This window comes from Bubalus bubalis, chromosome 11 (genome assembly GCF_019923935.1).
Source record: "Bubalus bubalis isolate 160015118507 breed Murrah chromosome 11, NDDB_SH_1, whole genome shotgun sequence".
NCBI lineage: Eukaryota > Metazoa > Chordata > Mammalia > Artiodactyla > Bovidae > Bubalus > Bubalus bubalis.
In genome coordinates, this window is record NC_059167.1 from 100,134,439 (window position 1) to 100,152,845 (window position 18,407).

The window sequence follows — 18,407 nt, forward strand, 5'->3', positions numbered from 1 at the left end:
ACCACCTCTGTCAGATAAGGGGGCTAGCAACTCTCAGCAGAGGCGGTCAGGGAGCTTCAGGGGGCACAGAGAGCAGCCTGGGCTGAAGGGCTTCATCACTATGAAGCCACACCAGGAGCACAGTTAGTGGCCATTCCACAGCTCTTGCTGGAGAATACAGGCAAGGAAAAGGGCATTAGTACACTACAGAGCTGATGTTTTAAACAGGAGTCAGAATTCTTGCAGAAAATAAAGAAGTGCTCCATTTCTGCCACCTGATGTAGCAGGCAGACCTTAATAATCCCCACTTCTTGATGCTAATGCCTTTGTAAAATCCCTTCCTTTTGAGTGTAAGATGCATGACTTGTTCTAACCAATAAAATATAGCAAACATGATGGGCTATCACTCCCATGATCATGTTACATGACTCTGTCTTAGCGAGAGTCCTGGGCTGGCCTTAAAGAAGCAACTAGCCATGTTAGAAACCAGCTATGGAGGGGACTTCCCTGGCAGTCCAGGGGTTAAGACTCTGCTCGAGGGGCATAGGCTGGATCCCTAGTCAAGGAATTATGATCCTGCATGCCATGCAGCCTGGCCCAAGAGGGGAGAAAGTGCCGATCAGAAACCAGACGTGGAGAAAGTCGCATGGCCGGTAACTGCGCAGCCTCTAGTATCCAAGAAGGCTTCCAGCCAAGAGCCACTGAGAAGCAGGGGTCCCCAGCCACTCAGTCACAGGAGTGAGTTCAGGTCTGGAGCCAGTCTTTCCAGTCAGGCCTTCACCTAAGAGTGTGAGCCAGCTGGCATTCTGACTGCAGCCTTGTGAGTGCCTGGGCAGGGGGCCCAGCCAGCCATACACAGCCTCTTCACCCCACAGCAACTGTGAGGTCATACACGTGTGTTATTTTAAGCCGCTGAGTTTGTGGTAAGGTGTCATGCAGTGTAGAAAACGGATACACTGAGTCAACATGGAATCTTTCCACCTTGAATCAACCAAGTTTAGCTGACCTTCTTCCCTCATTTCTTTGTAATGATTCCAACCCTCACTATAGCGGGCCTGACACCTCTATGAGGTTTTCTTAACTTCAGAGAGGCCTCAAGTTTTAAGTGAACCATCACACATACTTAATTTCACAGAACTAAAGATCACATCTATTGGAGATAATGAAAGGAATTGTCTAAGTATAGCTTTGGTATATATTAAGCTAATCTTAAAGAATGGAGAACTATGGAAAGCAAAAATAGAACTTTTGGATTCATTTACTTTATCATTCTATAAAGTAAAAACACAGGAATTCATTTAAGTAGCAGCAACAATGTGACTCAGTTAACTTTTCTTCCAGTACATGAACCACAAAATATCTCTGAGCAAGGAAGAGTTCATTCTTAAGGGATTTTTATCTGGATAATTTTTTAAACTTTTTGTATAAAAACACATATGGGAAACATGGCTTTACCAGGCTTGAGATACCACCAACAATTTTTCACTAGTTCAATAAATATTTACAAAGAACTCTGTGTCCAGTCATTCTTCCAAACATTTTTTTTAATTTACAAGTCAGTAAATAAAGAACTTTTCCCATATGACACAGCTTAGCGAGAGAGTAGACAATAATAAAAATAACAAACAACTAAATAATTTAATGCCTTACAAAGCGAAATGCATGGTGGAAAAATAGAATAAGAAGGGGTAGGTGAGAACTGGAGAGGTGAGCATGATGCGTGGAGGCCTCCGTGAATACGTGAGATCCGAGCAGACTTCCTGCAAGTGATGGATTCAATCAATCAGGTATCTGAGGGAAGCATATGCCACATGGAGATACAGTGAATGCAAAGGCTTGGAGATGGGAGCATGTCAGCCTCTCCTTAAGGAAGATAGAGCAGCCACTTAAAAGTTAGCCCAGAAGTGCTCAAACTTTCTCAAAGGTCATGGTACCCCAAGGTTGTCAGTAATTTTTTTCATGGAACCCCATGCCAAAATAAATACCTAATAGTTCCTGTCAATGAGTAGTTAGATCCAAAACACCAAGTAAGTATTTACGTCCTAACAATTTTAGTAGCCATTTGAAAAAATAATACTCATAAACTGAAGGGGAAAAAAATAGTTTCACTTACTTGTAAACTACAGTCACTTGCAAACGAGACATCTCTGAGCCTTTTGGACTCCCCAGGTGTCAGAATCACATCAGACACTGCCACCCTCCCTATTACATGTTGATTTTTAAATTTTTGTTCCTCAGTCGCCCAGTCATGTCCGACTCTGCAACCCCATGGACTGCAGCACGCGAGGCACTCCTGTCCCTCACCATCTCCCAAAGTTTGTCCGAGTTCATGTCCATTGCTTCGGTGGTGTTAAAATAGTGCTTGCTTTTTATCCCCTTAACCTCAATAAAACCAGCTTTGCAGAAATACGTCATTTAAAGGAATATGAGCGGGATCCAATACTGAAACTCTGAAGTAGTTTGCTTGGTTTCTGACAGGTGATGCTGTGTCTCTCAAAAATCATCGAGTCACAGGGCATCTCTGCGAGTTTGCTGCACTTCCCTGGGGTGTCCCAGCACACAGGTTAAGATCTGTGGTGTTAACATACACCTGAACTTCTTCCCTTCTCTTAGATCAAGCTACTTCTAGCCTCTTCAGTAGCTTCTCTGGCTTTTCTTTCAAGAATTCCTCCTCCCCGATTTCCTTTCTGAGTATCTGCTATAAGGAATCTTTTTGCGGGTTCTTTACCACTAGAGCCACCTGGGATGCCCTATTGCCTCTGTGCTTAGTCGCTCAGTCGTGTCTGACTCTTTGCAACCCCGTGGACTGTAGCCCACCAGTCCCTGGGGATTCTCCAGGCCAGAATACTGGAGCAGGTTGCCATGCCCTTACCAGGGGATCTCCCCAACCCAGAGATTGAACCCAGGACTCCCACATTGCAGATGGATTCTTTACCATCTGAGCCATCAGGGAAGCCCCGTGATTACCTCAATAAGGGATAAATGTATAAATAACGAGGCAATCATTCCGAGGCCTTTATTCTGGTAAAGAACTCATTTCCTTTGTCCTCTTAAGTTCTTTAAAGGATTTATCTCCTTCTGAATGTTTTTAACACCAAACTGATCATAACACAATGGACGAATCAAAACACATCTCCTCACAGCACCTGTAGACAATGGGAAGCTGCGGGGAGTAGTCCCTCTGCCCACAAAAATAATTCTGCTTATTGTGAAAGCCAGTAATCTCTTCTGCTAAGCATTTGCTGTTAGACATTACCTTAAGGCTTAATTGTTCAGTTACCTTAAAAATCATACTAATAGTCTGAATCATTGTAAACTGTTTTTTAAAGGGCAAAGGAACATTTCGGTCCATTATGGGAATTTCCAAGAAGTATAAGAAAACCAATACTTTCATTCTGATGAAAATTAAAGTCATTAGCTTTCAGAGAAGGAAAGACTAGTAAACATATTCTCATCGTGAGAATCAATCACACACCTCCGTCTCTCCAGACCTCCAGTCACCTTCCGACTGCTCACGTGAGAGAGTCAGTGGCGGGAGGGATGCCATATAGCCCATTACCAATACCACACGCCGTGACACAGAGCTGCCAGCAGCCTGGCACTCTGTCCCTCAAAGTGAGAATTAAATCAAATTGCATTTGCTTTATGCAGAGGTAAAATCAGACAGTAGGTCCCTGGTCACCCCTTCTCCTCCAAAATAAAAAGGTCAGGATTTCTTATCAAGGAAAACGGGAAGAAAATGGCTTAAAATAGACCTCTGCGTATCTGCCTCCTTGGCTAATTACAAAACGAGCGATTCCCATCGCTGCCAGCACTGCCGGTGGGCCAGTCTTCTGCAGTGACGGAGCGCCATCTAGTGCTGACATCCTGGAGACACTGAAAAGCACCGAATAAAGGGCTCCCGCATGGAGAAGGCAGTGGCTCCCCACTCCAGTACTCTCGCCTGGAAAATCCCATGGACGGAGGAGCGTGGTGGGCTGCAGTCCATGGGGTCGCTAGGAGTCGGGCACGACTGAGCGACTACACTTTCACGTTTCACTTTCATGCATTGGAGAAGGAAATGGCAACCCACTCCAGTATTCTTGCCTGGAGAATCCCAGGGACAGAAGAGCCTAGTGGGGTCGCACAGAATCGGACACGACTGAACCGACTTAGCAGCAGCAGCAAGCAATACTAAAACAAAACAAAATCAACAGAGTGCCTACTATGTATCTTGTGCTGGCTTTTTCTTCACAATCATGCAAAAGCTTTCAGAGACTTAAACTGCCCTAAGTTTTGTGGAAAAGGCTTAAATTGTGGTAGCAGCGGAAAAGATGCTCTGCTGGAAGTTTTGCGGGTGATTCTCTCAACATGAACTGTGAGCGTGGAGGTGGCCATCAGGCAGCTCAGCTTGAGCAGAACCCTGATTACATTTGCTGCACCTCTTCCCAGAAAAAACATGTGGCTACTTAGCATTTATATTGCACTTTTCATCTCTAAACCACTTTACAGAACCTCTCTGGTGAATTCCCCCAATGCCCTGCCAAAACAGTTATTACTCTATACTATTAGCTTCTTTATGAAAGCTTCCGATGGCCTTTTCCACTGCATGGCAGTGAACTGCGTTTACCAAAGGGAATTTCTCCAAAGACTCATGTCCAGAATCAAAGAGCAATTATCATCTGAAACCTTAATGTTTCTCCTTTTCTTTTCTAGAGGAAAAAAGGCTCATCATTAATTTCCATAGTGAACATACTGACCCTTTCCCATTCAAAGACAAGACTGTCAGAATAAAGGAAAGACTGCATCGTCAACGTGAGACTTCTCCCTAATCTTCCATTACTGCTATCACAGCAGAGGACCCTGCCCTAAACCAACAGCATCGTTGTGTCCTTAAAATAAGGAAAATCCAGGAGACCAATGAGATGGGCGGGCTGATAAAACAGGACCTTATGAACTAGGATTCTGTGATACATTAAGGACCTGACCTTTTTTATTTAAAATTTAAGCATCTATCACTCTTAATCATATTTCATGGAGCAGCTATTCCTTATTACATTTAAATCGGTGTAGTTTAAGAGAGAATGGTTAAGAAGCTGTAGTCACATTTTCTGTATATAACTGAAATCTGAGCATCTTAACTGGACTTTTCACTTTTTAAAAAGAAAAAAAAATTTAGCAATCACATTTTCTAGATCACATAGATATTTAGTACCTGACTCCCATACAGTATGTGATAAAATATGAGTGTTCCAAGAGAAAGGGCACGCAGTGAGATGCATCTCAAGGAGGACAGCAGAGCAAGCAGGAGAGTTAAGAGGTAGAATCCTCAGCAAAAATCTCATGTCACTGGTGGGAGAGGCCTAGACACACCAGAAACCTCAGGGAGAGGCATGGCTCCCTCACAACTTTCATTTTTCTGCTTTCATATTTATTTGCCTTTATCCTAGAGATTACCAACCCAACAGATATATATATGACAGGCATTTCACAATGCATATTTTATGATGTTAAAAGTTTCACATTAGAAATAATCATCCAATATTTTCAGCATTTTTAAAAGTGATTATTCCATTCCGTGGTATGTGGGAAGCAGTAAGTTAGAATTAATGTATCACATGTCATTTCCAAAATCCTTTCTGCAGACCTGAGACGATGCTTTTGGTGATGTCTCAATGCCAACTTTTTACAAACAATCTCTACTTATAGCCACTTTACATAAGGGGATTGATTCATCACTCTCCTGCCACCTAATGTATTTTAGTATATTTTAGAATTTAGGAAGAAAAGATAGTGTGAACTGAAATAAAAGCTCTAATGAGCATATTTATTAGGCCAGACTATTCGTAACAGGAAAATGCATCATTTGAATTAAAAAGAGGTTTTCCTTTGGTTTGCTGGGAGGAGTGAGGACGCTCTTGTTCCAGCAGCGTGTGTCCGTCTTGGAAGAGACTGGAGGTTCAGGCGAATGGAAGGGGAAAAGGTGAAGCTATAGCTTCAGTCTAAAGCTCAGAGAGAGACATTAGGGCCAACAAACACTTAAAGTCACCTCTCCCTCGCAAATGAGGTGAAAGTCCTCTGCTGGGGAGAGTGGATACTCACTTACTCACACTGCAATCCGATGTGACCGAAGAGCTTAGTGTTTTCTTTCTGTTAAGACTGACCTGATATTCTTCATCAAACTCCCACCAAGCTCAGGAGCATGGATAGTTTAGATGTGCCATTAGTAATATTTCACTGTCTTTGATCTTAAATAGTCAGCTTAAATGATTACATTTAAATAGTCTAGGCAAAGCTAGCCTCATAGCAACAGCTAGTTTTCCTGATCTCTTTTGGATGGCATAGACCTTATAATCAAAATTTCAGTCTTTTAGCCTTTGCGCCCTTACTTCCAACTTCCCTGAGATGGCCACTGTATAGATAAAAGTCACTTACCCGCCCTCCTGGTAGTGGCAAGGAGGGACTGTCAGACCATAACAGCACCCTCTGAGTCCAGTGGCCCTTGCTGCTGAGTGGCTGGATTGCCTGACCCCATGGGTGCAGCTGTATCCATCACAGACCAGTTCACACTGGTCTGGTCTGGCCCTATCATATCAATAACAGGATGTCAAAGTCATCTTACAGGGGCACTGAGTCTAAACTGAGTCATGTAACTGGAGCACATGCAGAAGGGGATATTTTGACCTGAGATACATCCAGGCACCCAAGTTTCTCCCCAACAGGGAATCAAAGGCCTTGGGACACAACCAGACCTTGAAAGCCAGATCTTTCTTCAGGAGGAGGAAGGGGTCCATTTTCAGGAAGATCCACAGGTAGAGCCCTTTTTCAGACTTTATCATAAATTGTCTTGCTTAAAATCCTCCCAATCAAAATCTGACCTGCCAGTGCTTCCTCATACCAACCCATCCTTCCCTAATTCATAAAGTTTGACCAAACCCATTATCAGGGAGATGGATTTGCCCCTCCCTCCTGTCTCCTTGTTGGTGGACCTTGTGATAAAACTTTCTCTTCTCAGAAGCCAGGGCCATGGTATCGGCTTCTACATGTATCAGACAGCAAGCCCTTCCTCCGTGATACAGTTGGTCAAGTCTGGCTGCTTGGAGGTGATGTGAGAGCATCCGTCTCTACGTCTACTGTCCCAGCCGCTTGTCCCCAGTCTAGATGGCCCCACAGATGGTAACTTCAATGTTCTTACTCCAGGCCTCCATCAGGTCTTATCACAGATGGCACCTCCACATCCCCTCCCTGGGGCAGAAAGGGATTCCTGTATCCTTTGCTCATGACTCCAAGTCCATGAAACCAGAAGGGCTGCCACAGGCCTGTTCGTTTCCACCATTGCTGCTGGGTACCATCTGCACTTTCCATGTTCGTAGTGGCCAGCTGCAAGGCTGCTTTTAAATCCTGCAGCGTCTCATAGCATAAACTGAGACCGTTTACTACTAGAACTAGTATCTTAGGCTCCCTCATACCTATCTGGCTAATTCTGTAATCCTTGATGCCTGACCTCATTGGCTTCCCTTCTTTCTAAGCCTTAGAGAAGGGACAGAGGGACCACAGACTTTTCTTTCTCTCTGCCAATGCCTCTAGTCTTTTTTCATAACAATCATAAAAGTTCACGATCTTTGTTCTGCTCACTGGAGGAGACTTGGGGACATCTATATGTGGCCTGCTTAAAAAATTATATTACATTGTAATTATAATTTTGATAAATAGACAGGAAACAAGAAAGTTGTTAAATTTGAATTTGTATAAAACACATAAATATTTTTCAATCTTTTAAAAGAAACTTAGGTGTGACTCTTTATGCATAAATTCTGTATCAGTTTTTATCCCTCAAATAAGTATACAAGTAATTTCTGACCTAGTTTTTAATGATGAGCTCTTCAAATTCAGAAAGTTGACCCTGATAAGAAAGTTTTTTTCCCACAAAGATGTGATACATTTAGAACCATTTTTTTTTTACATCAAATATTTTGCAACTATTCAAAATCTGGGGATTGTATAAAACTTCAAAAATTTATAATAGTTGAAATAGTGACATTTAAAGAATCTATGAGCTTTCTTTTCTTTCATAGACAAATGACATATTGAAATCGTAAGTGATTATGTAAAAGCACCTCAAATGCAAGTATGCACACTCATTAACGATAAAGTTAAGTTGAACAGGACACACGCGCTGTTAAAGCGGCCTCTCCACCCACAGCTTGGGCCCCATGAAAGAGTGCATCTGCTGCAGCTGAGCAAAAATATATCATCTGTGGGAAAACAGCCATAATGGGTCTAGTGGGAGTCTGTGCCAGGCCTCTCTGCCTCTGAACTTTGACCACAGGCCCTCAGGTCACACTCCACACTCCAAGCACCTGGAAGATGAGCTTCCCCACAGCCCTATGCAATCCCTTGCAGCGTTGGAAGCCTCGTGGCCACAATGAGTAGCAACATATCTGCCCAGCAGCTGGCTGGTGGAGTCCAAACTGCAGAGCATCTCCTAAGCCAAGCATAGGCAGAGTGCCTGATTCCATTGCTCAAGCCACATACAAAACTGTTCATGTGAGAAACTGCCAGCCAGGTGCCACAGCCACTAGCCAAGGGGAATGGCTACCTCAGGTCATGCCAAGCTTTCCTGAAAACTAAGAGACAGAAGATAAGCTCTCACTCACTGGACTGGGAAGCCCTGCTCTGCCTTATTCCTGATTCAAGCCTCCAGGCATAGACAACAAAAGACACAGGGGAATCTTTAAACACTGTAGCAGAAGTCTGTCCTCTGAAGCCCTGGGTTCTGTTCTCAGCCTGATAAGGGAATTCAGAAAGCAATCCTTTTAAGAAAAAACTTGGTTCCCAAGCTTATTGTCTTGCAGCTAAACCCTATTTTGAATATCATAAGCTAAATATCAATACTTGGTTTTTATTTGCATTTCAACTTAAAGAATTCTAATGTCTGTGCTCTAAAGGAAGCTGTATGCTTTGGCTGATGATGGAGAAACTCAAGTACATAGAATTTAAAAAGAGATAACTTGTTACCATTTTTCAATACATTGACCCTAACACATGGACATTCCACGCCCCTTAGAAGTAGCCTCAACCTAACTCTCCAGCTTCACCTCTCCCTACTCCTCTCCAGGCGGAAACATCACCAATCCAGACAACACAGCATTCCTTCAACAGATACCACGTAGTCCCCTTTGCTCATGCTATTCACTCTACTTCGAAAGCCTTCCCTTCCTGCCTCCAGCATTTTTACAAAATCTATTCTTTTCCTTCAAGATCCGTCTTTTGCTGAGTCTCTCACCATGTGTGCCCCATGATAAACTTGATGCCTCTTTCTCCTCTGAACCCCTACAGCGTTCTGCAATCTCGTCTGCACCTCTGCTACTTTACCTCATGCCAGAGTGAGTTGTACAGGTTTCTGCCCTTCATGCCAGCTTATGAGCTCCTTGAGAACAGTGATGATCCCCTGCCACCTTTGTGTGTGCTCAACACTCAAAGACGCAAGTTTGAAATGCCTAGGGTAGCAGTGCTGATTAGAAGTAGGTTTAGCTACATATAAAGAAAAATATTATAGTAGCTCAAACACGACGGGTGTATTCTCTCACATAAGAGCATTCAGGTATAGGGCTGTTGGTCTGCGGTTAGGTAGTCCAGGGCTGGGGGCTTTGCACCCTGAAGTTATCTGGGATCCAGCTCCTCTTAGTTTCCTGCTCTTCCACCCTCAGAATCTGACTCACCTGCTCAAGGACACCTTGTGGCTGTTCCTGGTGTCATGTATGAGTTACAGGCAGCCAGAGGAGAAAATGCAAGAAAAAGCTCAAAGGGCACTCTGGTATCTCCAAAAGATAAAATTTCTGTAAAAATAAGGACAACAGGCCTCCCCCAACCCAACACAGGAAATACCTGACAAAAAGACAAGTCACAATTTGTGCCCAGTTTTTCCGGGAGTGAACGGACACAAGAGGGACTGCCAGAGGCAACTCAGGGGCACAAAGGAGTCAAACAATTCTTTGATCTTCTAAGTCAGGGTAGGAAATGCAGAGAAGACGATTTACAGCAGAATTTTCCACACAGAGGAGGCTCCATCGGGCGCCTGAACAGTCAGAAAGGAGGCAGGAGAGACAGAGACCAGTGAGCGCCCCTGATACTACCTCTGCCCTCTCTCAGCTGAAAGAAACCACCATAATTTGAGGGGTGTGAGAGCAGATAAAATCTGAACCTTGCTTCCTAAACTAAGTCCTAGAAATTACCTACAGCTGCAGGGGTGGAGCAGAAATAATGACCAGACAGAGGGAACTTCAGACAGCCCCACTGAGCTCTCACAGCCTGGTGCGGCATGGGAGACCATCAGAGATTCTCCTTTTACTGGACTCTAGGGTGGCTCAGTGTTGCAGAGAAAGCTCAAGGACCTGAAAAAGCTTGGAGGTCAGTCAGACTGAGGGAACAGAGAACAGAATGAAAAGAAATGAGAACAGTTTAAGGGACCTCTGGAACAACACCAAGCGCACCAGCATTCACAGTATAGGGGTCCCAGAGGAGAAGACACAGAAAAAGGGTTGAAAATGTATTTGATAAATTATGCCTAAAAACCTGAAGAAGGAAACAGATATCTAGGTACAAGAAGCACAGGGGGTCTCAAACAAGAAGAACTCAAAAAGACCCACATCAAAATATATTATAATTAAAATGGCAAACTTAAAGATAAAAAGATTTCTAAAAGCAGCAAGATTTTACAGAAAGAGTCATATACAAGGGAACCCCCATAAAGCTATCGACTGATTTTTCTAGAAAAATTTTGCAGGCCAGAAGGCAGTGGCATGAAATATTTACAGTGGCTGAAAGGGAAAAGCCTGAAACCTAAGACACTCTACCCAGCAAGATTATCATTTGGAATTAAAAGAGAAATAAAGAATTGACAGAGGATGAGATGGTTGGAAGGCATCACTGACTCAATGGACATGGGTTTGGGTGGACTCCGGGAGTTGGTGACAGACACGGAGGCCTGGCGTGTTGCAGTTCATGGGGTTGGACACGACTGAGCGACTAAACTGAACTGAAAGAATTGCTCAGGTGAGCAAAATCTAAAAGAGTTCCTCAAAACTAAATTAACCCTAAAAGAAATGTGAAAACATCTTCTCTAAGTGGAAAAGAAAAGGCTGTAACAAGAAGTAAGAACTTATCAGTTCAGTTCAGTTCATTTCAGTCACTCAGTCGTGTCCGACTCTTTGCGACCCCATAAATTGCAGCATGCCAGGCCTGCCTGTCCATCACCAGAAAACTAAGATCATGGCATCTGGTCCCATCACTTCATGGAAAATAAATGGGGAAACAGTGGAAACAGTGTCAGACTTTATTTGTGGGGGCTCCAAAATCACTGCAGATGGTGACTGCAGCCATGAAATTAAAAGACGCTTACTCCTTGGAAGGAAAGTTATGACCAACCTAGATAGCATATTCAAAAGCAGAGACATTAGTTTGCCAACAAAGGTCCATCTGGTCAAGGCTATGGTTTGTCCAGTGGTCATGAATGGATGTTAGAGTTGGACTGTGAAGAAAGCTAAGCACCGAAGAATTGATGCTTTTGAACTGTGGTGTTGGAGAAGACTCTTGAGAGTCCCTTGGACTGCAAGGAAATCCAACCAGTCCATTTTAAAGGAGATCAGTCCTGGGTGTTCATTGGAAGGACTGATGCTAAAGCTGAAGCTCCAGTACTTTGGCCACCTCATGTGAAGAGCTGACTCACTGGAAAAGACTCTGATGATGCGAGGGATTGGGGGCAGGAGGGGAAGGGGACAACAGAGGATGAGATGGCTGGATGGCATCACCGACTCGATGGACATGAGTTTGCGTGAACTCCAGGAACTTATAGGAAAGGAAAAATCCCACTAGTAAAGGCAAATATATAATAAAGGCTGTGGATCAACCACTTAAATCACCAAGTATGAAAATTAAAAGACAAAAAGTATAAAATTTACTGTAATGACAATAAACAGTACAAGAATAAACATTTGCAAACATGGATAGACCAAGAGGATATTATACTTGGCAAAATATTAACAAATCAAAGACAAATATTCCATGTTTTCTCTTATATGAGCAATCTAAAAAATAAAGCAAATAGGATGAAATGAAAAGAATGAAAATAATAAAATAGGAATATACTCACAGAGAACAAACTGCTGCTGCTACTGCTAAGTCGCTTCAGTCGTGTCCAACTCTGTGCGACCTCATAGATGGCAGACCACCAGGCTTCCCCGTCCCTGGGATTCTTCAGGCAAGAACACTGGAGTGGGTTGCCATTTCTTTATCCAATGCATTAAAGTGAAAAGTGAAAGTGAAGTCGCTCAGTCGTGTCCGACTCTAGCGACCCCATGGACTGCAGCCTACCAGGCTCCTCCGTCCATGGGATTTTCTAGGCAAAAGTACTGGAGTGCAGCGCCATTGCCTTCTCTGAGAGAACAAACTAGTGGTTACCAATGGGGATAGGGTAGAAGGAAGGGACAACATAAGGACAGGAAATTATGAGACACAAACAACTATATATGAAATAAACAAGCAACAAGGATATAGTATTCAGTACAGGAAAACGTAGTCATTATTCTGTAATAATTTTAAATGGAACATAGTCTATTAAAGTATTAAATCACTATATTGTACATTTAAAACATACATTATTATAAGTCAACTGTACTTCAATCAATCAATAAATATGATTTGCAAAAATATTTTAAAATGCTATTCTTCTCACTATTGCTTGCTTTGGAAATTTTAGATATTTTTAATAAATGTTTATATTTACACACAACAGGTTTCTATTGTTGTTTCAAAAAATTGCAACACAGTAAATATCAGTTGATATAACCAACATAAAACAGAATCTCTTTGGAAATTTCAGTAACGTTTAAAGTCATGTAGAGAGTATCTGAAACCAAAGAGCTTGAGAATCAGTGCTCTGAACAATTGAACCTGAAAGACTCCAGATCTGGGGACATCTTGAATCAGATCAGATCAGATAAGTCACTCAGTCGTGTCCGACTCTTTGTGACCCCATGAATCTCAGCACGCCAGGCCTCCCTGTCCATCACCAACTCCTGGAGTTCACTCAGACTCACGTCCATCGAGTCAGTGATGCCATCCAGCCATCTCATCCTCTGTCATCCCCTTCTCCTCCTGTCCCCAATCCCTCCCAGCATCAGAGTCTTTTCCAATGAGTCAACTCTTCGCATGAGGTGGCCAAAGTCCTGGAGTTTCAGCTTTAGCATCATTCCTTCCAAAGAAATCCCAGGGCTGATCTCCTTCAGAATGGACTGGTTGGATCTCCTTGCAGTCCAAGGGACTCTCAAGAGTCTTCTCCAACACCACAGCTCAAAAGCATCAATTCTTTGGCGCTCAGCCTTCTTCACAGTCCAACTCTCACATCCATACATGACCACAGGAAAAACCATAGCCTTGACTAGACGAACCTTTGTTGGCAAAGTAATGTCTCTGCTTTTGAATATGCTATCTAGGTTGGTCATAAGTTTCCTTCCAAGGAGTAAGCGTCTTTTAATTTCATGGCTGCAGTCACCATCTGCAGTGATTTTGGAGCCCCCAAAAAATAAAGTCTGTCACTGTTTCCACTGTTTCCCCATATAGTTCCCATGAAGTGGTAGGACCGGATGCCATGATCTTCGTTTTTTGAATGTTGAGCTTTAAGCCAACTTTTTCACTCTCCACTTTCACTTTCATCAAGAGGCTTTTTAGTTCCTCTTCATTTTCTGCCATAAGGGTGGTGTCATCTGCATATCTGAGGTTATTGATATTTCTCCCGGCAATCTTGATTCCAGCTTGTGTTTCTTCCAGCCCAGCGTTTCTCATGATGTACTCTGCATATAAGTTAAATAAGCAGGGTGACAACATACAGCTTTGATGTACTCCTTTTCCTATTTGGAACCAGTCTGTTGTTCCATGTCCAGTTCTAACTGTTGCTTCCTGACCTGCATACAGATTTCTCAAGAGGCAGGTCAGATGGTCTGGTATTCCCATCTCTTTCAGAATTTTCCACAGTTTATTGTGATCCACACAGTCAAAGGCTTTGGCATAGTCAATAAAGCAGAAATAGATGCTTTTCTGGAACTCTCTTGCTTTTTCTATGATCCAGCGGATGTTGGCAATTTGATCTCTGGTTCCTCTGGCTTTTCTAAAACCAGCTTGAACATCAGGAAGTTCACGGTTCACGTATTGCTGAAGCCTGGCTTGGAGAACTTTGAGCATTACTTTACTAGCGTGTGAGATGAGTGCAATTGTGCGGTACTTTGAGCATTCTTTGGCATTGCCTTTCTTTGTGATTGGAATGAAAACTGACTTTTCCAGTCCTGTGGCCACTGCTGAGTTTTCCACATTTGCTGGCATATTGAGTACAGCACTTTCACAGCATCATCTTTCAGGATTTGGAATAGCTCAACTGGAATTCCATCACCTCCACTAGCTTTGTTCATAGTGATGCTTTCTAAGGCCCACTTGACTTCACATTCCAGGATGTCTGGCTCTAGGTCAGTGATCACACCATCGTGATTATCTGGGTCGTGAAGATCTTTTTTGTACAGTTCTTCTGTGTATTTTTGCCACCTCTTCTTAATATCTTCTGCTTCTGTTAGGTCCATATCATTTCTGTCCTTTATCAAGCTCATCTTTGCATGAAATGTTCCTTTGGTATCTCTGATTTTCTTGAAGAGATCCCTAGTCTTTCCCATTCTGTTGTTTTCCTCTATTTCTTTGCATTGATCGCTGAAGAAGGCTTTCTTATCTCTTTTTGCTATTCTTTGGAACTCTGCATTCAGATGTTTATATCTTTCCTTTTCTCCTTTGCTTTTCGCTTCTCTTCTTTTCACAGCTATTTGTAAGACCTCCCCAGACAGCCATTTTGCTTTTTTGCATTTCTTTTCTATGGGAATGGTCTTGATCCCTGTCTCCTGTACAATGTCACGAACCTCATTCCATAGACTAATAGAATTTTGCCAAGAAAATGCACTGGTCATTTTAATTTCCAATCCTCTGTTCCTTCAAGTATCCCTCCCTTGTTTATTGAGGTAATATCAGTTACTTAGGATGGCAATGATAATTTTCTTCTGTTACTTTCTTTTGCTTCATGGCCTTCCTCTCTCCTTGCTTGCTTGTTTTGGTCTTATCTGCCACATTAGGAGCTTTCTGCAAATGGTTGGTGACCCTGGGCTCTCCATTCATCTTTAAATGAAGCAGTAACAAGCTGGTTTGATGGCGCCCATGGCCAGAGCCTGTCTTTGGCGTCTTCACTGTAGTATGATCCTGGGAGTATGCAGTCACTTATTAGACTTTTCCCTCAGTTGATTAGTTTCTCCAGAATAAAATTCTCCCATCTCTTGTCTGGGGTGAGGTAGTATAATCCTTGCTCCTAGATTCTTACATGCTCAATGGGAGACATGCTAAAGGAAAGACTTTATGGACTTTATGTCTATACATGGGCATCTGGTGATGTCCATGTATAGAGTCTTCTCTTGTGTTGTTGGAAGAGGGTGTTTGTTATGACCAGTGCATTTTCTTGGCAAAACTCCAGAGTTCATCAGGCACTCTATATATCAGATCTAGGCCCTTAAATATATTTCTAACTTCCACTGTATAATCATAAGGGATTTGATTTAGGTCATACCTGAATGGTCTAGTGGTTTTCCCTCCTTTCTTCAATTTCAGTCTGAATTTGGCAATAAGGAGTTCATGATCTGAGCCACAGTCAGCTCCTGGTCTTGTTTTTGCTGACTGTATAGAGCTTCTCCATCTTTGGCTGCAAAGAATATAATCAATCTGATTTCGGTGTTGACCATCTGGTGATGTCCATGTATAGAGTCTTCTCTTGTGTTGTTGGAAGAGGGTCTTTGTTATGACCAGTGCATTTTCTTGGCAAAACTCTATTAGTCTTTGCCCTGCTTCTTGAATACTAGAAGGCAAAAATAAGGCATGAAACAAGGAAAGAATTTAGAGTCTACATCAATTTGGTTCAGTTCAGTTGCTCAGTAGTGTCTGACTCTTTGCAACCCCATGAATCACAGCATGCCAGGCCTCCCTGTCCATCACCATCTCCTGGAGTTCACTCAAACTCACATCCATCGAGTCAGTGATGCTACATACTGATCTATAAAATCTTTCTTTTCTTTACTCCCATTGAGGATGTAAGAATCTAGGAGCAAGGATTATACTACCTCACCCCAGACAAGAGATGGGAGAATTTTATTCTGGAGAAACTAATCAACTGAGGGAAAAGTCTAATAAGTGACTGCATACTCCCAGGATCATACTACAGTGAAGACGCCAAAGACAGGCTCTGGCCATGGGCGCCATCAAACCAGCTTGTTACTGCTTCATTTAAAGATGAATGGACAGCCCAGGGTCACCAACCATTTGCAGAAAGCTCCTAATGTGACAGATAAGACCAAAACAAACAAGCAAGAAGAAAGGAAGGCCATGAAGCAAAAGAAAGTAACAGAAGAAAATTATCATTGCCATCCTAAGTAACTGATATTACCTCAATAAACAAGGGAGGGATACTTGAAGGAACAGAGGATTGGAAATTAAAAACAAGATAGTCAAAATTTAAAAGATCAGTGGAGGTTTGGAAAATATAGTTGAGGAAATGTCATAGAAAACAGAGCAAAAACATTAAAAAAAATGGGACATATGTATCCTATGGTTGATTCGCAGAAACCAACACAATATTGTAAAGCAATTATCCTTCAATTAAAAAAAAAGTTTTTTAATGGGAACTAGGGAAGAAAGGTAATTAAAGTACTGGTAAAATCAAGTTGCATTCATTAACTAGCATTAACTTTTTATTTTAAAGTGTTTTTTCTTTCTTCTTTTCATCTTACCCCTCTAATTTCAATATCATGCTTGTGCAGTAATAATTAACTAGTAGAAAATTTGGAAAACTCAGCAGTGGCCACAGGACTGGAAAAAGTCAGTTTTCATTCTGATCCCAAAGAAAGGCAATGCCAAAGAATGCTCAAGCTACCGCACAATTGCAATCATGCACACACTAGTAAAACAATGTTCAAAATTCTCCAAGCCAGGCTTCAGCAATATGTGAACTGTAAACTTCCAGATGTTCAAGCTGGTTTTAGAAAAGCCAGAGGAACCAGAGATCAAATTGCCAACATCTGCTGGATCATGGAAAAAGCAAGAGAGTTCCAGAAAAACATCTCTTTCTGCTTTATTGACTATGCCAAAGACTTTGACTGTGTGGATCACAATAAACTGTGGAAAATTCTGAAAGAGATGGGAATACCAGACCACCTGACCTGCCTCTTGAGAAACCTGTATGCAGGTCAGGAAGCAACAGTTAGAACTGGACATGGAACAACAGACTGGTTCCAAATAGGAAAAGGAGTACATCAAGGCTGTATATTGTCACCCTGCTTATTTAACTTATATGCAGAGTACATCATGAGAAATGCTGGGCTGGAAGAAACACAAGCTGGAATCAAGATTGCCGGGAGAAATATCAATAACCTCAGATATGCAGATGACACCACCCTTATGGCAGAAAGTGAAGCGAAACTAAAAAGCCTCTTGATGAAAGTGAAAGTGGAGAGTGAAAAAGTTGGCTTAAAGCTCAACATTCAAAAAACGAAGATCATGGCATCTGGTCCCATCACTTCATGGGAACTAGATGGGGAAACAGTGTCAGACTTTATTTTTCTGGGCTCCAAAATCACTGCAGATGGTGACTGCAGCCATGAAATTAAAAGACGCTTACTCCTTGGAAGGAAACTTATGACCAACCTAGATAGCATATTCAAAAGCAGAGCCATTACTTTGCCAACAAAGGTCCATCTAGTCAAGGCTATGGTTTCTCCTGTGGTCATGCATGGATGTGAGAGTTGGACTGTGAAGAAGGCTGAGCGCCAAAGAATTGATGCTTTTGAACTGTGGTGTTGGAGAAGACTCTTGAGAGTCCCTTGGACTGCAAGGAGATCCAACCAGTCCATTCTGAAGGAGATCAGTCCTGGGATTTCTTTGGAAGGAATGATGCTAAAGCTGAAACTCCAGGACTTTGGCCACCTCATGCGAAGAGTTGACTCATTGGAAAAGACTCTGATGCTGGGAGGGATTGGGGGCAGGAGGAGAAGGGGACGACAGAGGATGAGATGGCTGGATGGCATCACGGACTCAATAGACGTGAGTCTGAGTGAACTCCGGGAGTTGGTGATGGACAGGGAGGCCTGGCGTGCTGCCATTCATGGGGTCGTAAAGAGTTGGACACGACTGAGTGACTGAACTGAACTGAGATGCCTTAAGAATGTAGCCTGTGGAGAACAAGATGCCAGAGGAGTAGGTGGACATGGAGTCCATCTCTCTCCACGGATACATCAGGAATACACCTTCAGACACAGAAGTGCATGCAGCACACCAGCTGAGAGCAGACATGAGGACCTGACCAGAGGAAAAGAACACAC